A 25,374-nucleotide genomic window follows, 5' to 3' on the forward strand; every position below is an offset into this window, starting at 1 on the left:
TAGAAACAAGATTGGGATTTCATTTATTATGTCACTATAACTGTAACTGTAATCTGTACGTTCAGTATAGTATGTCAAATATACAAAATAATGACAATTTATCTCCCAACTAAATGGAACATCACGATATATAATACCTCGAATACGATCTACTAATGTCACCTTCTTCTCAATAATAAGGTCTTCGAGGATTGTTCTAAAAATAAAAGGAAGAAAAATAAACATTTGATTAGTGGTTAAGTATATGAAACATAACTTTGGTATTGCGAAATTTTTTAGATGTTTGACAAAATTACCAAAGGATTAGGCCTAAATCTGTAGGCAAGCATCATTCTCTTTCTGTAGGCATCGAATTCATCGTCGTCCCTGGATACACCATCCGGTCTTTCGGAACCTAAACCAGCACTGTCGAATCTATTGGTTGCTCTATAGAAAAATGAGAAATGTCGGTACAACATCGAAGATATTGGTATTAATAAATGAAGTAGGAAATGGTCACAGATAGATCAAATAAAATGCTAAGGAAATTCAATAATACGGTAAACTTCTATCATAAAAATAATTCACATGTATTATATGTTTATATGTGAAATTAACGCGAATATAATAAGTACAATCAGTCAGGAACTACTTACTTATTAATAGGTTCGATGCGACCATTGCCTTCGCTACCTAATCCTTGTCCTTCGCTCCAACCAAGTTTTTGTAGCATGTGAAATCCTAAAGAATTGCAAACTTCGTTAATTTGGTTGTCAAACATAACTTACTGACAAAAAGATACATATATATTTTAATATATGTAAATACATGGACGCGCAAAGAAAGGCAGGCTGCGTACCGATGTTATCTTCTTTTAGTTTGTACTCCTTGTAATCGCTAAGGTCAGGTTCCTTCCCTTGATTAACTGCGTTATATTGTTCCATAAATTTTTTAAGTTCATCCGGTGGCAAGATATCACCAATATGATGCTTTCCTTCTGCTTGGGCCGTCAATTCTTCAGCCCACATTTGAGTAGCCTCCATTTCGGCAGTTTTGAGTTTGTGTTCCCAAGTACCACCTTCCGTCTCTTCGTCATTGTCGTATTCGTATTTGTGCTTACCCTGTGCTTCTAAACGTCTTACTTCTTCTCTTTTTCTTAATAAGTTTTGGTAGAGAAGATTTATCTGAATGAAGGTTAGAATAAACGGTGAGTGAGTTGGCAGAAATTACACATAGTTGAATTAACAAAGTACTAAGCTCGATCTTAATCTTAAATCTTAAATGAACGCTTGAAATAAAACAATTTTAAAATAAACAATCTTGTCACCTTGTAATGATCTTCGGCTTTTTTCCTTTGCTCTTCAGTGAGATCTAACTTCCCTAAAGTTTGTCGTGCATATTGTATCAAGGCTGGATCGTTCCTTGATATTTTAGTTAACATAGGGTTCTTTGTTTCCGTACGTTGCACTTTTGGTGATGGAATTATAACAGCCGGTTGTCCAATTTGTCCAGGAATCGCGATACCTGGCTGTGAAAAGCCACTACTACTTTGCTGTTTATTATGGCTGGTTAACGTGTTCATTTCTGCTACAGGCACCTTATTATCTGGATCACCCCATCGGCTACGTCTTTTTCGTTTACGTTCTTCCTTGTTGTCTTCCTTTGATCGATCTGTAGAATTGTTATCGCTCTCTCTCTCTCTCGTTTCTTTTCTGTTTAATGTACAAATAATTATAATCAATAATGGTAGATGATGACACGATGCAAAAATAAATATACATTATATATACCTTGTGGTGAAACATGCTTGTTAGAGGTAGGACCTTGATCGCTATCGTCATTATCGCTGAGAGCTTCTTCCGGACAATAGAGTTCCGCGCCGGTGTTTTTATTTTCCTTAACGGATTTTTCGGTGCGAAATTTTGCCAATCCCCTGTACTGCATATAGGCTGCACTTTGCTTTTGGTGCAGAAACCTTGATTAAAACAAAACTTAAAACTTCTGACGAGTAACATAGTCTCCTAAATTAAATTCCTTTAGATTAAAAGAGACACAATAAAGAGGGAAAAAAATAAAAGAAAAAAAAAGAATAAGAAGAAAGAATAGAAGATAATAGGTGTTTTATAAGAAAACAGCCTTATATGTCACGCCTTTGATTCGTCAATTACATTGAAGAATTTAGGTATTGTCTTTGTTTTATAAAAGAAATATTTTATAAACTAATTAGGGGAACATACTCTAACGTATGTTGTTTTACAGAGGATAAAATAGTAATTATAAATAATTGTAAATAAGAAATGAAGATAGACATTCACGTTTTGGACGCACGATATATGTATGATTAGAAAACTTATTGGTCAAATTTTAATTACAATTTCACGTATCGTTATTATCAAATATTATTGGTAAGATTTCGCTATTTGATTAAAAAGGAAGTAGAGAACGGAGAAGTGATACAGACAAAGCAAGCATTGTAATACATTACACCTAGATGCTGTATCTAGTGCTTGAAATAGAGCAATGTTGTACAAAAAAGACGAACGAACGATACGTAAGGTGAAATAAAGAAAATGTGATATGTGCAAACGCTACACGTATAAAGACACTATAGATGGGGGACCAGAGAGGACAGTAGTTACCATAATTTAGGATCTTGGGCATTCTTCTCTCGTGCTTCTTATTCGATTTCATCCCCACAGTCAGTGACGATGCGTGCCAGCTGCTCAGCCTCTAGGGGACACACTTAGAAGCCTTTGTCAGACATGCGTAACAACGCTAAAAGCTCTGGATTTTGTTTTTGTTTCTGTAGTGTAGAACACGTATTCGTCTACACGAATGATCAGCACGAATTTGCTTTTTGCAAGTTTCGTATTCGCCCACGCGTCTTGTATTCGGCGTATCGCGCGCGCGCATACGCATACGCACGCACACTTACATATTCTGGACTGCGCGAACAAGTAATCCATTTTACAAGAAATAACTTGTTCTTCGTAAATATAAACATGCGGCGATACGCCGAAACGAAGAAATAAATGAAAATAATCGACATATCGTACCTAGCTGTTCAGAGGCTTGTAGATCAGTCAATGGCCTCACTGGTGGTGGCACTTGTACATTAGGTGGTCCCATAGGTACCTGAGCGACTTGATTAGGAAGAGGGTAACTGGTCGACATTAAAGAAAGCGGCGGTCTGGCGTTTGGAATTAAGGAAGGGGGTGGTACATTCGGAGGTGGAATATTAAAATTGGGCGCTGGAATTGAATTCATATTCGAGGCAACATTGTGAACTGGTGGTGGAGCGGACATCATAAACTCAGATGGTATTACATTTGGCTGTGGGACGTTTGGGACATTTGGCACGTTTGATGCATTCGGTACACTGACCACGATTGTCTGCGTAGCCGGAATCGATATTACGCTTGGTGGCATTTGTGTCATTCTCGATAATATATTAGGAGGAGGAATGTTTGGAGGTGGTAAGTTTATAGGTTGTAATGGTGTAGGAGGTGGTACACCGCATTGCTGTCCGGTTGAAGCTAAGTGTCGTCGCGTACTCGATTCTGATGACACCAATAATGTGGACGATAACGAAGATAATGACAAAGAAGTTGATGGCGATGATGACGGTAACGACGACGACGACGACGACGACGACGACGAGGGTGACGACGGCGGCGGCGGCGGCGGCGGCGGCGGCGGCCGCGGCGGTGGCAACAATAACGACGACGACGACGACGGCGGCGGCAGCAACAATAACGGCGATGGCGACAGCGACGACGACGACGACGGCGGCGGCAACAATGACGGCGACGACGACGACGACGGAGTCTAAACAATATATATATATATGTCGGGTGCACATTGGAATTAGGATTGGGGCGTGAAACGAATCGTCGTTTGGTTTACGCATTGTCGATAAGCAATAGAGAAGACATGGACTAGTGCAGATACGATTATTATGGAATTGGACAAGCAACCGTGGCAATTAGACACTCGAGAAACTAATGATAATGATCCTAGGTTCAATAACGAATCCGCGGTCGACGGGGTGATGGATGAACGTGCCCACAAAATCTAAGTCGGACTCTTTGTTAAAACGGTGAATACCCACCGAGCGTACAGACGCTAAGTGAGTCGCTAATACGATCTCGCGAGAGAATGACTTTTCGTCGCGACGATGCTGCAGAGGAAAACTATGATGGGGTGTGTCTAAGGACACGAGATCATCGGATTCGTCGAGGATAGTCCTCGTTCAGAAAGTAAGGGAAATTAACGTTGCTGCTAATTGGTCAATCTCCATATCGGTGGTTAGAAAAGATGCCAGCCGCCCTCGAAGGAAAGTTGCTAGTGGGAGACGCCGTTCGTTGAAAGAAATAGATCTCCCCTATCTTCCCGTAGTTGGGACAAAGACTGTTTATCTGTTTGAAGGACTTTAGGTAACTAGATCTTAGTGTTTATAACGGCCCTCGGGCTAGCTGATCACGTACTGTGGAGACACATCGACATCTGGCAATCATCTTACTCGAAGAATAGGGACTGCGTGTGGCCACGGGACAGAGACCGTTGGAATGTTTACTGTCGCGTGTCGCCAGAGATATTTCTTTTAAGGAGAGCTATAGAATTACTTCATACCTTTGTTAGGCAAAGCGTTCATCCCGTGACCGCGGCTACGTTCGGCGACTGGCTATCGCCTCGAGCCCAAGCTCATTATCACAAATCTTGAACAAATACAATCGGATCGAAAGAAGACAATTGTTTAATTACGCCTATGATAGAATCTAGATTACGGTGTTAAGGGATTTTCCCGGGGTTCCAAAGGGACAACTCCGATGTCCTTTCATCTCCGACATATATATATGTCGGAGATGAAAGGAAAGCCGAAGCCGTTCCTTGGAAATTTTGGGAACATCTTCTAGTAGTCTAGCCTGGATTTTATCATAGCTGTAATTGTTAGAGATTTGTGATATCAAGATTGGGTTCGAGGCGACAATTGGTCGCCGAACGTAGCCACGGTCACGGGATGGATGTTTCATCTAACGGAGGTCTGGAGTGGTTGTATGTGTTCTCCGAGAAATGTGGTTGTGGCGGCATGCGACCTCGAGAGCGGGCCTAGCCACGTGTGATGTTGCCTCGGAGGTGCCGATGCAATGGGACATACATTGTATTAGTAATCAAAACTCCAGGCAGAAACTGCCTAGCAACGGCGTTTGGAACTTTCTCGATGCTTCCAACGAGTGTGCCTAGCAACGGCGTTTGGAACCTTCTCGATGCTTCCAAACGGGCATAGAAAACAAAATGCAATCGTACGGGGAGAAAAATCTCCACGAGACTGGCATTCGTCTTGTGACTGCTTTAGAGAGTGACACGTCGTGCTTCTGTGCTTAAGATCAGTCTGCGCTTAGTAAGGAGTCATCCCGTTGATCGTGGATTCGTTTGAACTCAAATTATTGTTTATAACGATTATTAACTTATTGTTTGTAAACCATATTATTCATTGCACTTACTATCCGTTAAACGTATTACTCATTAGCTTTATTACCTATTAGACTTACTAACCGTTCAACTTATTATCCACTAACTTTATTATTTGATTAATTTATTATTCGTTCAATATATTTTTCGCTAACTTCATTATTTGTTAAGTTTATTATTCTCTAGACTTATTATTTGTTAATCTTTGTAACAGACTTGTGTATAAGTGAAAATATAATCTTAGTTGTGTTAAACAATGGATAACTCACGTGAAGAATTGTCACGCGCCCAAAATTCCAATCTCACCCCGACATATATATCGGAGATGAAAGGAAAGCCGAAGCCGTTCCTTGGAAATTTTGGGAACATCTTCTAGTAGTCTAGCCTGGACTTTATCATAGCTGTAATTGTTCGAGATTTGTGATATCAAGATTGGGTTCGAGGCGACAATTGGTCGCCGAACGTAGTCACGGTCACGGGATGTACTCAGGCAGAAACTGCCTAACAACGGCGTTTGGAATTTTCTCGATGCTTCCAACGAGTCTGCCTAACAACGGCGTTTGGAACTTTCTCGATGCTTCCAACGAGTCTGCCTAACAAGGGCGTTTGGAACCTTCTCGATGCTTCCAAACGGGTATAGAAAAACAAATGCTATTGTACAGCGAGAAAAATCTCGACGAGGCTGGCATTCGTCTTGTGACTGCTTTGGAGAGGGACACGTCGTGTTTCTGTGCTTGGGATCGGTCTGCGCTTGGTGAGGAGTCGTCCCGTTGATCGTGGATTCGTTTGAACTCAGAATTATTGTTTATAACGATTATTGACTTATTGTTTGTGAATCATATTATTCATTGAACTTGCTATCCGTTAAACGTATTATTCATTAGCTTTATTATTTGTTAGACTTACTAACCATTCAACTTATTATCCACTAACTTTTTTATTTGTTTAACTTATTGTTCGTTAGATTTATTTTCCACTAACTTTGTTATTTGTTAAGCTTATTATTAGCTGGACTTGTTATTTGTTGATCTTTGTAGTAGACTTGTGTATACGTGAAAGTATAGTCTCTGTTGTGTTGAACAATGGATGGCTCACGTGGGGAGTTGTCGCGCGCCCAAGATTCCAATCTCTCCCCGACATCAGAAGTGGGATCAGAACCACTTAAAGTGATACAAGAACAGATGGCATTTATGCGCGAGTTAATTCAGACGCTAGCGCAAAAACGGAGGGAGCTTGAGCCGAATGTTAAACCCGGAAAATTTTCATTACCACGCTTTAACCCCGAAGTCGCAGGCGCCGATCCCGCCGCATCGTCCAAGGTGGTTTGCTTCAAGTGTCGTGCGTAGGGCCATATCGCACCTGATTGTCCGCTACTGCAGAAGAGAAAACCCGGCCCCAAGAACAAACGTCGAGTTGACTCCTGCGTGGTGGAGTCTCCAGCTGGTAGTTTAAGTCATCTGGGTGCGTCGTTCCCATTTTGTTTCGATTCCGGAGCCGAATGCTCATTAATTGAAGAATCTATATCTTCGAAATTTTCTGGCAAACGAACGACTGATGTAGTAGTAATGCGAGGCATAGGAAATACTTGTGTTAACAGTACATTTCAGATCTTGTCCACTGTATTTATTAACGGTTTTACACTGGAGATAACTTTTCATGTCCTTGCTGATAGCTACATAAAATAAGATATCATGATTGGTCGTGAAATCTTGAGCCAAGGTTTTGACGTGAATATTACACGAAATAGCGTCGATATTTGCAAGACAAAAATGGTTAACGCCTGTAGCAAAGTCGTGGAAGATGCGGTCAACATTAACGAGATCAACACTGATGTAGTTGGTAACGACAAAGATCGATTGATCTCTGTTCTCGAAAAATTCAAAGAGTCATTTATTACGGGTTTCCCGCGGACGCGTGTGAGTACGGGCCAGTTAGAAATTCGGTTGATTGACCCTAATGTCACCGTACAAAGAAGTCCTTACAGACTTAGCGGGGAAGAGCGGAGAATAGTGCGCGAGCGGATAAGTGAACTGATTAGGGCAAAAATTGTAAAACCTAGTAATTCGCCGTTCGCGAGCCCCATGTTACTGGTGAAGAAGAAGGACGGATCAGACAGATTGTGCGTAGATTTCCGGGCGCTAAATAAAAACACGGTCGCGGATCGGTATCCCTTACCCCTTATTGCTGATCAAATCGTGAGATTGCAGAGTGCGAGATACTTCATTAGCTTTGACATGGCCAGTGGATTTCATCAGATCCCTATTCACCCTAACTCCACTGAATATACAGCGTTCGTCACCCCCGACGGTCAGTACGAATATGTAACGATGCCGTTTGGGTTGAAAAATGCACCAGCCGTTTTCCAGAGAGCCATTTTCAAAGCCTTAGGCGACCTTGCTTATTCATACGTCGTAGTTTACTTGGATGACGTCTTAATTATCGCTGACTCGGTAGATCAAGCCCTAGAACGATTGAACATCGTATTAGATACCCTTGTAAAAGCCGGATTCTCTTTCAACTTTTCAAAATGTTCTTTTCTAACGACCTCGGTACTCTATTTGGGTTATGTAATTTGTAACGTAGAAGTTCGCCCCAACCCGGGTAAAATACACGCCTTAAGCTCTTTACCCGCACCGACGACCTTTACACAGCTTCGGCAGTTCATCGGTCTAGCTTCTTATTTTCGAAGTTTCGTTCCAAAATTCTCACAAGTAATGAAACCTTTGTATGCACTCACTTCCGGTAACAAGAACATAAATTGGACGGATAAACATGAAAAGATAAGGCAAAAAGTAATTTCTATTCTGACCGATGAATCGGTGCTAATGATATTTGATCCCAATTACCCAATAGAGCTACACACCGACGCTAGTTCAGAAGGCTACGGGGCTATCCTAATGCAAAAGGTCGAAGGTAAAAATAGAGTAGTAGAGTATTACAGCAAAAAGACTAGCCCAACGGAATCTAGATATCATTCCTATGAATTAGAAACGTTAGCAGTCGTAAACGCCGTCAAGCATTTTCGCCACTATCTACACAGGCGAGAATTCCTTGTTGTCACTGTTTGCAATTCCTTGAAGGCATCCAGCAATAAGGTGCATTTAAATGACAGGATTTACAGGTGGTGGGCTTACCTACAAACTTTTACCTTTGACATTATGTATCGGGAAGGCAGACGAATGGCTCACGTCGATTTCTTTTCGCGGAACCCCGTAGACTCGGATCACCATACGATCGTCAAAATTGCCGAAAAAGAAATCAATCTGGCCGAAATCTCCGAAGATTGGCTCTTGGCGGAGCAACGTCGCGATCCTCAAATTACGGAAATCGTCGATAAGTTGCGGAACGACGAGCTTGCGGACGACGTCGCGAATACGTACGAATTACGATCCGGCACCCTGTACCGTAAGATACAAAGGAGAGGCAGAACTCTCTGCTTGCCCATTGTCCCAAGAGGCTTTAGGTGGTCCGTGATCAACCATGTGCACCAGTCAATCATGCACTTAGGATGGGATAAAACGCTCGAGAAACTGTACGAGTATTATTGGTTCGAGGGAATGGCGAAATATGTTCGTAAATTCGTTGAGAACTGTCATGCTTGTCGAGTTTCGAAGGCTAGTTCAGGTAAAATACAAGCTGAATTACTTCCTATACCTAAGACCAGCATACCCTGGCATACAGTTCACGTGGACATAACGGACAAACTAAGCGGTAAAAGTGATTCGAAAGAATATGTCATTGTTTTGGTCGACGTCTTCATTAAATTCGTATATCTGCATCATACTCGTAAAATAGATTCCCTTAGTATCGTTAAAACACTTAAGTATACTATATTTTTATTCGGGAGTCCTCGCTGGATAATAGCGGACCAGGGAAGATCTTTTAAGGGCAAAGGATTTCAAGACTTTTGTCAAGATAGACACATTAAACTCCACTTAATGGTAACCGGTGCTAGTAGAGCTAATGGACAGGTAGAGCGTATTATGGGTACGCTAAAAAAAAATATGTTCACAACAATAGAAACGACCGGGCGGTCTTGGCAAGACGCGATCGCGGAAACACAACTGGCTTTAAATTGTACACCCAACCGCGTGACTAAGTCAAGCCCATTGGAACTAATAATCGGTAAAACAGCGAGACCCCACAGATTGCCCGTACCCGACAACATCAAAGAAAGAGAAGTAGATATCTCCCATGTAAGACAACAGGCGATACAGAACATGGAGACTTGCGCTAGCTATGATAAAGACAGGTTCGACAAAACGAAAGCCAAGGTAGTTGGGTTTAACCTTGGTGACTTTGTGTTACGAAAAAATTAGGAAAGGAACCAAACGAAGTTGGACCCGAAATTCAGGGGTCCATTCGTGATAGCAGAGATTTTGGAAGGGGACCGATATACTTTAAAGACCTTAGACGGTAAACGGACATACAAGGACAGTCATGACAAACTAAGAAAAATGCCAAATAGTTGCGTTCCTGCTGAGTTGGACGTCTGCGGCGATGACAGCGACGGTGATAATAACGATGCGAGTACACGGACCTCAGAGGATCATTAATACCACGTTGTGGCCGTGCATCCAGTGTGGTGCTCTGCGCCTTCGTAATATGTCCAGTGGGACACTCTGCGCCTTCGTAATATGTCCAGTGGGACACTCTGCGCCTTCGTAATACGTCCAGTGGGACACTCTGCGCCTTCATAATACGTCCAGTGGGACACTCTGCGCCTTCGTAATACGTCCAGTGAGACACTCTGCGCCTTCGTAATACGCCCAACGTGGTAACACGATCCAACAATCTGAGATTCACCCGTGTACGAAATCGAAAATGATCTGTCGTGTCGTTGCGGTCTGACTGGTGACTCACGGAATGCAACTAGCACTTCGAAATACAAACTATGACACTACCAATTTGAGTTCTGTTTCATTTCTTTGCTTGTTAAACCTTCGAATAAAATCTTGTTGTCGAACTGGACCCTTGACGTATTTGGAACATTTAACTGAATGGTAGATAATATCAGTTACAACGAGTCTAATGTTAAAAAAAAACTCTGTATTTTAGCTACACACGAGGACGTGTGACAGTCAGAATGGCCGTGTCGAAGATGAAAGGAAAGCCGAAGCCGTTCCTTGGAAATTTTTGGAACATCTTCTAGTAGTCTAGCCTGGATGTTATCATAGCTGTAATTGTTCGAGATTTGTGATATCAAGATAGCCTAACAACGGCGTTTGGAATTTTCTCGATGCTTCCAACTAGTCTGCCTAACAACGGCGTTTGGAACTTTCTCGATGCTTCCAACGAGTCTGCCTAACAAGGGCGTTTGGAACCTTCTCGATGCTTCCAAACGGGTATAGAAAAACAAATGCAATTGTACAGCGAGAAAAATCTCGACGAGGCTGGCATTCGTCTTGTGACTGCTTTGGAGAGTGACACGTCGTGTTTCTGTGCTTAAGATCAGTTTACGCTTAGTAAGGAGTCATCCCGTCGATCGTGGATTCGTTTGAACTCAAAATTATTGTTTATAACGATTATTAACTTATTGTTTGTAAATCATATTATTCATTGAACTTACTATCCGTTAAACGTATTATTCATTAGTTTTATTATTTGTTAGACTTATTAATCGTTCAACTTATTATCCACTAACTTTATTATTTGTTAAACTTATTATTCGTTCGATTTATTTTCCACTAACTTTATTATTTGTTAAGCTTATTATTCACTAGACTTATTATTTGTTAATCTTTGTAGTAGACTTGTTTTCCCGTGATATCCATGTGAACCGTGTGCCAAGGTATGCTGGTCTTAGGTATAGGATGTAGTTCGGCTTGTGTTTTGCCTGAACTAGCCTTTGAAACTCGACAAGCATGACAGTTCTCAACGAATTTGCGAACGTATTTCGCCATTCCCTCGAACCAATAATACTCGTACAGTTTCTCGAGCGTTTTATCCCATCCTAAGTGCATAATTGACTGGTGCACATGGTTGATCACGGACCACCTAAAGCCTCTTGGGACAATGGGCAAGCAGAGAGTTCTGCCTCTCCTTTGTATCTTACGGTACAGGGTGCCGGATCGTAATTCGTACGTATTCGCGACGTCGTCCGCAAGCTCGTCGTTCCGCAACTTATCAACGATTTCGGTGATTTGGGGGTCGCGACGTTGCTCCGCCAAGAGCCAATCTTCGGAGATTTTGGCCAGATTTTGAACGGGAGATAGTTACGTTGCTATAGTTTAAGAATGGGTCTACAACGCGTAGACTATTTTCATTTTCTTCCCCTACGAGATCTGACGAGATAAAGAGATGAACAAGAAATTGCATATTATATTATTATTAACAGATGTAATACAATCATAGACAGAGAAAATGATTATGCACGCTTGCTCCCAGGTTATAATCGAATTTTCGCAGTATTGTTAGTTCGATGTCACCGTCCTAGAATTCTAATACATAATATTGGAATTCCAATATCGCACCGCATCAGGTTTGCCGCTTTATTCAGCTTTTATTCGTCACAATCCTTCGATTAACCTTTCTTTACTCCACTCAGCTCCAAGATAAGTGTTACTCTTTCTTTTATACTGATTCTATATCTTGAGGTTAACACGAACATGAAATAAGAGAAGGCGAGTAAATGGTATATACAAATGTGCTTGAATTACGAAGCTTTTCATTAACAATTAAAAAATTTGCCTTGAGATGTTTCAGCCACGTTATCCATATTAACAAATCCTTCCTGTATTTTGAACGTTAAGAGCGGCAATTTAATCGATTTAGCTTCCACTGACACAGCGTGGAATCACTTTCGACTAAAAGTACGACATCTGTCCTAAACACGCGAAAACCTATCTTGACGGGTGTGTCGCAGAAATTGTTCAGCAACGAAAAAGGATCAACCGCATTCCTCCAAATGGAACAACACCTTTCTGAATACAATAATTGATCTGTCTTGTAGACACTTATAAGAAATTATTAACGTATCTATGGGCTATTTAGAAAGTACAAATAGCTGACAGACGAAATACCTGAAGGCGTTCAAGAGCATGAAGAGTATAATGCGCTTCGAATTGCCGACATACCTCTAATTGCGGTGAATTGAATATTTCAGCCAAAATATGAACAACTGCATATACATTGGATTTGGACGGGACCGGAGTTGATATAGCGTAAACCGGCCGATGTACGCAGTATTTGGCAGCAAATATGCAGCATAACACACATCGAATTGTCGACATATCTGAAATAGAAGCGGAGATATGTTGATTTGAATATTTAAGACAGAATCTGTAAAGCAGTAACTACGCTAAATTTGACAGGGAATAGAGTCGATATAGCGTAAACCAGATGATGTGTGCTGTATTTAGTAGAAATTGTGGATTATAACGCGCATCGAATTATAGACATATCAGTAATAGTATCGGAAATACGTCCAAATGGATTTTGAAGCCTGCATATGCAGTACTGCAATAACATTGGATTTGACCTCGACCCGAGTTGACATAATGTAAACAGGAGCAGGACCGCTGTATTTGGCAGCAAATGTGGATTATAATCCGCATCGAATTGTCGACATACCACCAATAGCAGCGGAGATACGCTTAATTGAATACTAAAGCCTAAATGTGGAAAACTGAAAATACAAAGGATTTGGCAGTGACCGGGGTTGATATAGCAAAAACCGTGTGATACGAGCTGTATTTAGCAGCAAATATGGAGTAGAACGCGCATCAAATTGTCGATATATCAGCAATTAAACCGAGATACATTCAAATGAATATTCAAGCCTGAATACGCCGAACTGTAATATCACTGTTATTTGACATCGAACAGAGTTGACATAGCGTAAACAGGAGCACGTGCGCTACATTTGGCAGTAAATGAGGAGTACAACTCTCATCGAATTGTCCACATACCACCAATAGCAGCGGAGATACGTTGAATTGAATACTTAATCCTTAATATGCAGAACTGCAATGACAGTGAGTTGGCGATAGACCAGAATTGACATAGCAAAAACCTGCTGATGCGCGCTGTATTTGGCAGCAAATGAGGAGTATAACGCGCATTGGTTCGTCGACATACCACCAAGAACAGCGGAGATACGTTTAGTTGGAATACTTAAGCCTAAATATGCAAAACTGCAATTGCAAACGATTTCGCAGGAACCTGGGTTGACATAGTAAAAACCGTGTGATACGAGCTGTATTTAGCAGCAAATATGGAGTAGAACGCGCATAGAATTGTCGACATATCTCCAATATAAACGGAGATACGTTCAAATGAATGCTTACTGCTAAATATGCTACACTGTAATCACTATGGATTTCAGAGCACACAGAGTTGACATTGCACAAACCGGTTGATGTGCGCTGTATTTGGCAGCAAATTTGGAGTAGACCGCTCACCGAATTGTCCACATATCTCCTATGGAAACGGGGAAGCGTTCAATTCAATATTTAAGGCAGAATCAGCAAAATTGCAATTGCGCTGGATTTGACAGAGCACAGATTTGACATAGCGCAAACTAGCTCAAGGGCGCTGTATTTGGCACCGAATGTGGAGTATAACGCGCATCAAATTGTCGACATATCACCAATAGCAGCTGAGAGGCGTTCAATTGGATACTTAAGCCAAAATATGCCAAACTGCAAATACAATGGTTTTTTACAGGACACAGAGCTGACATTCCGCAAACCGGTTGGTGTGCGCTGTATTTGGCAGCGAGTTAGGAGTATATCGCGCATCCAATTTTTGACATACCACAAATGGCCGCGGAGGTACGTTTAATTGAATATTGAAACCTGGATATGCAGTACTGCATTAACATTGGATTTGACCTCGACCCGAGTTGACAAAATGTATACAGGTGCAAGTGCGCTGTATTTCGCCGCAAATGTGGATTATAACGCGCATCGAATTGTGGACATATCTCCAATGGAAACGGACATACGTTTAACTGAACACTAAATACAGAATATGCTAATCAGCAATTACGCTTGATTTGACAGAGAACAGAGTTGACACAGCGCAAACCGGTTGAAAGGCGTGGTATTTTGCAGCGAATGAGGAGTATATCGCGCATGAAATTGTCGACATACCACCAATAGCAGCGGAGATGCGTTTAATTGAATATTGAATACTGAATATGCATACTGCAATAACATTGGATTTAACCTCGACTCGAGTTGATATAATGTAAACAGCACATAATGCATATAATGTAAAACGCGCATCGAATTGCCGACATATCTCCAATGAAACGTTCAATTGAGTATTTAAGACAGAATCTGCAAAATTGCAATTACAATGAATATGGGAGGGACGTAAGTTGAAATAGCGCTAACTGGATGATGCGCGCTGTATTTGGCAGCGAATGCGGAGTATTCAGGCCATTCACCGCGGGCAGACGGACACCAGATATCCGCTCATCCTTACTGCGTACCCTCAATAGTCTTATGGACCCGTCATAAATCCGAGTAATTTGCTAGCTAAGGTCCTTCAGACCGAACAAATATCTCTTTTTTATTACTTTTTAACGACTATTGTCTACTACGGCTTGACAAGGGAAAGCTAGTTTTTCTCACGTACGGTGCTTCCTACTAGCAACTTTCTATCGAGGGCGGCTAAGACCTTCCTAATCCACCAACCTTCGTTTGGCCAATCAGAAGCAATGTATACTGCCCTCACTTTCCTGTCCAAAATGTCATGATCAAATCCGATGGTCTCGCGCCCTAGACACACCCATCGCTAGCTTTCCTCCTACACAGCATCGTCACCCAACTTTACTTGTCCTACACCGCAGGGAAAGTCAACGACTTGTCCTACACCGCAGGGAAAGTCAACCACTTGTCCTACACCGCTGGGAAAATCAACTACTTCTTCTACACCGTTAGAAAAGTCAACTACTGCTTCTACACCGTTAGAAGGGTCAACTTTCAACGTCGAAGTCTAACATCTAAATCTAACGCTATGTAAATTAACATACTAAATTCAACTATAACAGCCTTGTTCTATTGTACATCTATATTATCTTCGTGCGCCAATGTGTCATCTCGGAATTGTATCTACTCAACAGTGTAACTTAAGTGTTGGAAATAAAACCCCTATTCTCACCCCTATTATCTTAACGGAAATCAGGGGATCGATCTACTCGTGCTGTCGATTATTATAATCGTAACGGGAATTTACGACTCCCGTTGACGCCTCTCCTCACGATTGCGTCTCTTCGCGATTGGTCGAAATTACAATATGTATATAACATTCAATAAGCCTACCAATAACCGACTCGCGATTTGAACAAACTAATTAATAAATTACTACACAACCTAACAATTAAGCAAGAATAACCTATGATTCGACAACTCGGCGAAGAATAAACCTTGATTCGAAAACTTAACCAATAACACTTAAGATAAAATAAAATAAATAAAATCGATTAGTAAACTGATGGAAATGTCACAGTACGATTCGAAAACCTAACCAATAACAATTAGTATAAAATAAAATAAATAATATCGATTAATAAACTACACTAGACGTGAGCCGATCAAATAAATCAAGAATAAGAAGGATTATATACGACAAATTAGCAAAATAAAGGAAAAGCAACAAGAGGAAGATATACAGCAAACAACTAACGAAGATGGAATATGTAAAATACAAAATAAGAAAATAAAAAAAAGGAAGAATTAAAAATCATTGAATAAAACTAACTACTGAATTGAACGAGTCGCGAACCGAACAAATAAATCAAGAAATAAGAACAATCACATACTACGTAATAGTAAGGGAGAATAAACGGAACAATAGGAGGACACATTTTGATTAATCTACAAGTATAAAATATGTAAAATGATTGAAGAAACTAATTAATAAACAGTACAAGCCGTAAACTGCCCTGATGATTCAAAAATAAGAATGACTACAGAAAGGAAATAATTGATACAACAGGAATACATATTTTTAATTAACAAATACAAGGAATAAAATAGATAAAATATTAACGACTAAGCAAACCTGTTAACAAATCAAGCGATTAAGAACAATTAACACCATAACAAACTTGAAGATTTACATACAGAAATTCTACCGTCAAGTATAAACATATATGTAAATCACATTAAACAAATAATAACCTAGTAAACATTAGAAATAAAACTGTCAATGCTATGTAACAAATCCAAAATTATCACATTACAAAATCATTTATGTATATATGAAATCAAATACTTAACATTCTAACGAATACATAACCTAAAATATACAATACTACATTATTAAAGAATTTTATATGAAAACCACACTGTCAGAAATATATATATATATGTCTGTGTGTGTTCTACACTATTAAATCAAAGAATTAGTAATCTAGTAAACATAAAATAAAATACATAATTAAGACTAGCCAACATTTCAGTAAATTTAAAGAACTATATATGAAAACTACATTACGAAACATACATGCATACATATTTCGAACCAAACTACTAATAATCTAAATGAACATAAAAGAAATAGAACACACAATATAACACTATTGAAACTAACTTTTTATTTTTTTTTTTTTTATTAACGTGGAGGAAATTCGCACGGACACCAGGTCGCTTCTGGGGAAAAGCGGCGTGGTAGTGCCAGACTCCAACCGACTAAAACCTCCACGATAACCGTCCCGGCTGCGATCGAGAGGGGGCCGGGAACCGGTGAAAGCGATACACCGTGCCCCCCCACCCGCGCTCAATACGTCCCCTAATGGAGTGATGTGCGGCCACGTCACACCGCGCCCCGTCGCCGGAGCCGCCGTGCCAGGCAGTCCGGTTCCCCTACCGGGCTTCTTTGCGGCCCCAGGGCGCTGAGCTGCCAGCGCCTAAGCTTGCACCCCACCGAGGGACGCGGCGGACCTAGTGCGTCTCACCGAATCGTGTCCATGGCCTCTGCCGCGCCCTCGCCGTTCAATCCTCTCAGGGTGAGAGTACCGCACCCTCACCCTCCCCGCTGCCTCTTTTCGAAGCATGACTTGCTCAAAGAAGGAGGTCACGGCCCTCCTCCTTCTCTGGCTTACGAACAATGCCTCGAGGATCGTCGGCGGCGATAGATCACAACCGATTTCCACGATGAGGTCGTGGCGCGGCCGCACCCACGCCGGGCAGTATTCCAGCGTGTGCTGCACCGAATCCACGCTCGCATCGCAATGTTGGCAGCGCGCGGTCGCTATCTTTCCTACTTGGTGCAGATAGTCACCGCAGCAACCGTGTCCGGTGAGCACCTGCGACACTCTGTAGGTCAGGGGAGGCCCGCCGCCGTCCAACCAAACGTCCCAGTTTGGAAGGACGGCCCCGAGGACGCTTAACCCCCTGCGCACCCACTCTCGTGACGAGGCTGGCGCGCCATCTGTCGAGCAAAGCTCTCCGAGCCCTAATCCTGACGTCGGCGCCCACCGAGCCCGCCCCACCTGACAGACCCCGAGTGTGGAGATAAATCTCACGACACCTCAGGGCCTGCAGTTCGAACGGGGGAAATCCGGTGGGCACCGCCGCTGCCGCCGCCGAAATGGTGCGGAAGCCTGTTACTAGCCTGATGGCCGCCGTCCTGTGCAGCCTCCTGACCACTAGGAGACTGCGACGGTTGGTCATCAGGTCCTCCGCCCAGATCGGAGCTTCGTAGAGGAGCCTCGATCGCACCTCGCCGGCGTACAGCCGGCGCACTCCGACGTCGGGTCCGCCCAGCCGAGGCAGCAGACGTCCTGAGGCGTTCACCGTCGCCTCAACAGACAGCGTCAGGCGCTCGAGTTAGTGCCGACGGTCCAGTGGCTGTCTAGGGTCAGGCCCTGATACTTCATGCTGGTTCCGACCCTGATCTCAGCCCGCTCCAACCTCAGGAGATAACCCGCTGGAGGCGTCCCGTGATCGGCCTTGCGACAAAACCACATTGCCTCGGACTTCTCAGGGGACACCCTCAGTCCCAATCCCTTGATTTCGGCGACCACGCAGGCCACCGAAAGCTCCGCCAGGCCGACGGCACTACCCCATGCTGTGCCCCAGACCAGCATCAACGTGTTGTCGGCGTAGCACGCCAGTGCCGAGTTCGGAGGCATCGGCGTCCGAAGAACCGCGTCGTACGCGATGTTCCACAGCAACGGGCCCAACACCGAACCTTGCGGGACCCCGCGGTGTACAGCCCTCCCGGTCAACCCTCCGCCCGTGACGGTGCAGACAATACTCCGGACCCGGACCCGGACCACATGACGCAGGTACGCGGGTATCCGATGAAATTCGAGAGCCCGGCATATCCTGTCCCAGAGGATGCTGTTGAAGGCGTTGACCAGGTCCAGCGACACTGCCAACGCCACGTAACCACGCTGCACGGCTCCCTCGACAAGGCAGCGGACACGGGCGACAGCGTCGGTCGTAGACCGCCCCCTCCGGAAACCGAACTGGTCATCGTGCAGTCCGGGCACGCTCCGGGACAAATGCGACTCCAGACGGGCAGCCATCCTCTCTCCATCTTCTTGCCCGCCTCATCCGCAAGGCACACCAGCCGGAAGGCGGAAGGCGGAAGGCGAGTCCGGAGATCGCCCCGGCTTCGGCAGCAGGACCATCCGCCCCTCCTTCCACGAAGTGGGGAATTCACCTCGAGACAATCATCCGTCGAACAGACGCATTAGTCTCGGGGCCAAGACTCCGGCGTCGTGCTTCCAGAGGCGGGCCGGGACTCCATCGGGAACCAGAGCTTTCCGCGCTCCGATTCTCACGGCGGCCCCGGCCAGTTCTTCCTCGGTGACCCTAGATACCGGGCTCCAACTTCCCGCAGTGACCCGTGGTTCTTCTTTCAGCGGTCGAGGCTCCGACTCCTCCTCTTCGGTAAAGCTGCCAAATTCCTCGCTCGCTGCTCCCGGAAACAGGGTGCCGACGACCTCCTCCAGGAACCGAGGTTCCATGCTCTCCATTAAGGGAGGCGCCCATGGACGGAGTATGTTCAATACCGTCTTGTAAGGGCGCCTCCAGGGATCAGAGTCGAGGCTGGCCAGAAGCTCGTCCAAGGCCCGCCTCTTCGCCTCCTTGATGGCTCGTTGCAGGGGCCTCCGCGCTTCGCGGTAGGCCTCGTACGGACAAGCCACCGTGTCTTCGTCCAACGCCGTCTACGGCGGGATCTGGTGTACTGGCGCCGAGCATGGATGCACGCCTCGCGGAGACGAGCGATATCCTCGAACCACCAGTACACTGCGCTGGCGTGGCGCGGCGCTCCATACCGTGGCATGCACAAATCACAGATCGCGTGCATGTCGCGCCTCAGCCGGGTCGCTCCCGCTTCCGCGTACTCGTCGGTCGGGGATTCTTCCAACCAAGCCACGACTATAGTGGCCGCCACCATGAAGTCCTCGTCGCGGCGGGTCACCGCCGACCGCGGGAATTTTCTTCTCCCTTCCGGTGGGCCGATGGGCCCGCGCGCACCTGACGAACGATCGCCCATCGCGCCGCCGACCGCCACCTACATCAAGATGTAGAGGTGGTCCGAGAGGGTCTCCTCCTGGGAGTCCTCCCAACCGGAAACGCGGCGGGATGCGGCTGGATGCGGCGGGATGCGGCTGGATGCGGCTGGATGCGGCGGGGTTTGCCCATGTGAGGTCCACTATGGACTCGCCACGCACGTGCTGGGCGACCCCCGGTTCATAAGCCGGAGATCGAGTGCGGCCGCCCAGTCCTGTACGTCGCGCACCCTTCCGTTGGTCCTGCGGGAGCCCGACGCCGTTGAGTGGGCGTTGAAGTCCCCGAGGACCAATGACGGGCAGGCGCCCAAACGTCTCGTGCAAACCGCGAGTCCGTCCAGAAAGGAGGCGTATTCTGTCCCGCTGATGTTGGGCGACACGTAGACGGCCACCACGGCCAGGTCGCCCCATTTCACTGCCACGAAGCCCCATACCCGCTCAATCGCCGAGCAGGAAAGACTTCCCGCAATCCCAGTCCAGATTATGGCAACCGAGCATATCAGATCCCCAGCGCCTCGTGACGAATCGGGAATGCTGTATGGCTCGGCCACTGCCGCCAGAGCAATTCGCTGTTCCGTCAGGCTCTGAAACATTAAGTCCTGAGCGCGGCGGGAGCGGTTAAGATTGCACTGCAGGAGCAGCTGTCCTCCTCCTCTTCTTCCGCTCACGTCGGGGAAGGCTCCATCTCCATAGCCTCCTCCGGGCCGTACCCCTCGCAGTCGTTGTGTCCGACTTCTCCATTCTCTCTTCTCTCCTTCGTGGGGTCAGTTGACGGCGGTATTGTTTCCTTCCTCGTCACCGCATCCCCACCGTCGCCTGGGGCAGTTCTTGCTTCCTGTGCGGCCCTCCTCTTACGGGCAGGCGGTTTGCATGCCGGTGCTCCCTTACGGTGCGACGCGGGCAGTCCCAGGTCCGCGCACACCGGACACGTGGGTACTCGCGCCGAGCAGTCCCTGGCGCGATGTCCTTCCGCCCCACACCGGTAGCAGCGCTCCGACCTGTCGGCCGTCAATGTGCAGTTGACGGCGCACGTGAGACGACTCCATGCACTTGAAGCATTGGAGTCGGAGCGCAGGGAGAGCGAAAACACTCGGCGCTGACCAACCTATGTTGATCCTACCTCCTGGTCCGGCATCTCTTCCTCTGCTGAATCTCCTGGCCGCAGTCAGCGGGCAGCGTAGCCATACCGACCCGAGGTCCCGAGGAGCGGGGCATATAACTCTCACGTTGACTTCGTCGGCGTGGCAGCCTCCGGCCTCAGCAACGGCGGCTGCCACCTCCTCCGCGGTGACCGAGTCCTCCAGTCCGGTCACTCTGAGTTCGGCCGTCCTTCGCGGGACGCTTACCTTGTCGGGCAAATCCTTCAGCGTGGCCTCCATCTGCTCGGCCAGTCGCGATGCTTTGCTCCCAGCGTCCTGGCCTGGGATTTCGAACAGCGGCGCCCCCGTGATCGCCCTTCTCGGTCTTAACTCCGCGATGTCGAGTTCGGAGAGCTTGACTTCTCTCTTCACCACTGACATCGCATCCCTGTACGTGAAGCCCGAGCAGCCCCTCACTGTGAGCGATACCGCGGTACACCGTGGGAGTCGGGAAAGTCCCGGCACTTTCACACTGTGCGCGTCCCGCCCGGTAGAGTTGCGTTTGTTTCCTGCCCCGATAGCTCCGAATCCATTGCCGCTGCCTGCTGCTCACATGGATACCCTTCTCGTGCGGGGGCGCACCGAAGGCCGAGCGGCCGCCTCCGCGAAAGTCCTTGCCCTCTATCAGCCGCCTCCGGTCGCCGTCCAGAGCGCCAAGGCCCCTATTCGCAATGTCGACGAAGGAAGAGAGGACGATACCCGTCCCTTGGTTCTTCCGGCCTCGGTCGGAGCATGGACCGTTGGAAGAGGTTGCACCGTAGGCTTCCTGTTCTTTCGCCTCGCTCTCCCTCTTCGTCCTCCTACCACAGTGGTGAATCCTTCCGCGGGGTATCTCTCGCCGACCGCAATCGTGCTTGTACGATACTTGCGGAGACGCAGCGTTCGTAGCCGGACGGATTGCCCCCAACTGGCATTATTTTTCGCCGACATTCCTTCAACTTGCGGAGGAACAGGATCCTCAAATCCTCTAGTGGATCTCGAGGTCCTGGACCACCGAATCTATCCGTTCCCTAGGTATGTGTTTTACGTGTATCACTCCCCGACCCGTCGGGACAGCGGAGACGGCGCGACGCTGACCGGTGGTGTGGGGGAGGTGGGGGAGAGCGTCCCATAACCGTTCCCGTTGGGGCCCAGGGTGCATTTTCTTTTGTCCTCCTCGTAGAGGTGATCCCCACCTCTTGTCCTTCGCTGTCGTTGTTATCAACTTTGGCTGCCCTCTTCGTGCGATCTTTGGTCAGCAGTTCCACCGTCTCTTGGAGACGACTGACCTATCCCTCCAGTAAGCGCACCCTCCTTCCCGGGTATGCGACGTCCTCCTCTTCCTGATCGTGGGTCGGTTCCGCTTCTTTCAGGGTCGCTTGCTTGTCGACCGGTCCGGTCCTCATTTCTTCCCTCCACATGTCGTCGCCGCCGTCGGCAAAGCTGTGGATGACGACGCAGCGGGGCCCACCTTACAACCCGCAGCTGCGCCGGTACTGGAGTATCCCTCCCCTGCACCGAAAACGAATCTTCGATACGTTTTTCTATCCATTGTTATTCGAGAAATTGCCGAAGTCATCAACAAGGGTTTCCATCCTGGTGCCACTCACTCTTTCGCACCCTGCCCCGGTCAAGGCTGGTGCAGGGTGACGGGGAGCCCCACAAAAAGATGAGGTGAGTGGTCTTGCGGATACGGGCCCAAAAACTTCTCCCAGGTTCTCCGCACCGGATCGGCAAACTGGCTGGGGCCAAAGGCGCCGACCAGTCACCGTCCGGCTATAAGAGAATATCAGATTCATCGGGGTTTCCCAGGGCGTAGACGCCTCGCGCCCCACAGTATTACGCTATCTAGTATAATGTTATTACGTATTATGTAATATAGTATAACGTTATATGGTATAACGTTATTACGTAGTACGTTATATGGTATAATGCTCTAACGGATTACGTTATATAGTATAACGCTATATGGTATAACGTTATTACGTAGTACGTTATATGGTATAACGCTATAACGTATTACGTTACATGGTATAACGTCATAACGCATTATGTTATATAGTATAACGTTAGAAAGCATTACGTTACATTGTATAACAATATATGATATAACGTTATAACGTAATACGTTATATGGTATAACGTTATAACGTATTACGTTGGATAACATGACGTTATTACGTATTACGTTATATAGTATAACGATACAACGTATTACGTTATAAAATATAGCGTTATATGGAATACGTTATAACGTATTACGTTATATGACATAACGTTATTACGTATTACGAAGTATAGTATGACGTTATGTACTACGACGTTGTAACGTATTATGTTACATAGTATACCGTTATATGGTTTAACGTTATTACGTATTACGTTATATAGTATAACGTTACATGGTAGAACGTTATAAGGTAATACGATATATGGTGTAACGATAAAGCATATTACGTTATATAATATAAATAAATTATGTATACATTTACTGCCTCCTGGCTTCCTTTGAAGCATCAGGAGCACGGATTTCAGAGCGTCCTATCCGAGTTTCGTCCCGTTTGACAGCGAACCCATTGGCACCTGGACCAATCGTGATTCCCATAAACTCACTGTTTTTAAAATGGGTATAAAACCATCATTAAAAAAATTACGCGTGTAACAGCTGTTATTATTTGTTATTACCGATTTTGTTTTACGCACATGTTTCTGTTTGTGGCTCGGACACGTTCTATCCTGTCTGGGAGTCCCGGATGTGCAGTTCCGAAACAGGTAGTGGGGAAAGCATGATGTCCGAAACTCAACGGCTGGTGGGGCGAAGAGGCATTATACTGTGGCCAGTCTTAAACAGACCGTCGTACCGCGAGGGTGCTGTGTTTCAGTCTCCACAATTACAAATGCTAAATAACACTAACGCTCGATCGAGGTTAGGTTAAACTATTAAACAAATCCGCAGCATACTAGGACAGTCATTGACAAACCATCGTACCGTTCGGGTGAAGCGTTTCAGTCTCAACAAGCGCAAGTAAAGTGCTAAATACCACTAACACTCAATTGAGGATAGGTTAAAGTATTAAACCTCCGCCGCGTTGAGCGTTAAGTCATTCGAGGTACGCGATATCGGCCGATTGGTTTGATTTGTCCGGTTGCTACTTAATCGAATTCACAACAAGATCCTTACAATGAGCAGAAATAACTACAAAGAAGAACGAGTAAAGAGAGAACGTTCGCCTGAATGGAGTAAACCTATTGTTAGTGCGAAACGTAAACCAAAACAGGAAAAAGAAAAACCAAATTTCGAATTGTCTGGAAAACTAACAGAAGATACAAACACAGTAAATGGTGTGGTTATTAAATATTCCGAACCTGCAGATGCGAGAAAACCTAAACGAAGAAGGAGGTTATATCCGTTCAAAGAAGAGAAAGCATTGCCTATCTTGTATGTTCAAAGACACTCAGCTTATTTAATGGGTAGAGGTCGCAGTATTGCGGATGTACCCTTGGATCATCCTTCATGCTTTAAGCTGCATACGGTTCTAAAATATCGTTTAGTACCTTTTCAAAAAAAAGGTGGAGGCGAAGGGAAAAGAATTTGCCCTTATGTTATAGACCTAGAGTCTGCAAATGTTACATTTGTAAATAATATAAAATTAGAACTGAGAAGATATCACGAATTATTAGAACGGGATGTAATCCGTTTTGGATACAGCACCAGAGAATATGTTGTATTACGCGAACATAGTCGAGATGATTCGTCAGATGATTAACTATTACAAATACAACTGCTGCTCGTTCTACTGCGTATATACTATTGTATTTTATAAATTATAATATTTCTCAAACATTTTACCTTTTTCAGTAGTTTATTCATTTATATGTTTTATTTCAGGATATTAGTTGGAAGAAGGTTCGAGAAAGAAGTTATGACACATAATCACATAGCTATATAGGTATCGTCTATCACTGTAGCTAAGGCAAATTTGTGATTATCCTTAAATTGTACAATGTAAGATATTAACTGGACTCATGTACATAATATTTTTTACATTTTATATAACTAGAAATGTAAGTTAATTCTAATAAGTCACTTTTGACGGAAATATATATATATTTATATATAATAACATTTTGTTTACTTTATTTACCCAGACCTGTTAAATAATAAATTCTATATTGTATATACAATTTTATTACAGTATTTGCACATTAGTATAGACAAGTATATATAAAATAAAAAAAATTAATACAATATAATTATTTTCTTAGTAATATATTCCCTATTACGATGTTGAAGATATTTACAGAATCTGGTTTATTTTTACTTCA

At 44.8% G+C, this 25,374-nt stretch overlaps 2 pseudogenes; one reads left to right on the forward strand and one right to left on the reverse strand.

Annotated features, from left to right (window-relative positions):
• LOC138189490 (SURP and G-patch domain-containing protein 1-like) lies at positions 1-18,077 on the reverse strand (annotated as a pseudogene).
• Positions 18,078-24,230: 6,153 nt separating this feature from the next.
• On the forward strand, positions 24,231-25,141 carry LOC138189491 (smad nuclear-interacting protein 1 pseudogene; annotated as a pseudogene).
• Positions 25,142-25,374: the final 233 nt, after the last annotated feature.

The sequence above is a fragment of the Bombus flavifrons genome, unplaced genomic scaffold (assembly GCF_040668555.2).
Source record: "Bombus flavifrons isolate JBK064 unplaced genomic scaffold, iyBomFlav1_principal scaffold0078, whole genome shotgun sequence".
NCBI lineage: Eukaryota > Metazoa > Arthropoda > Insecta > Hymenoptera > Apidae > Bombus > Bombus flavifrons.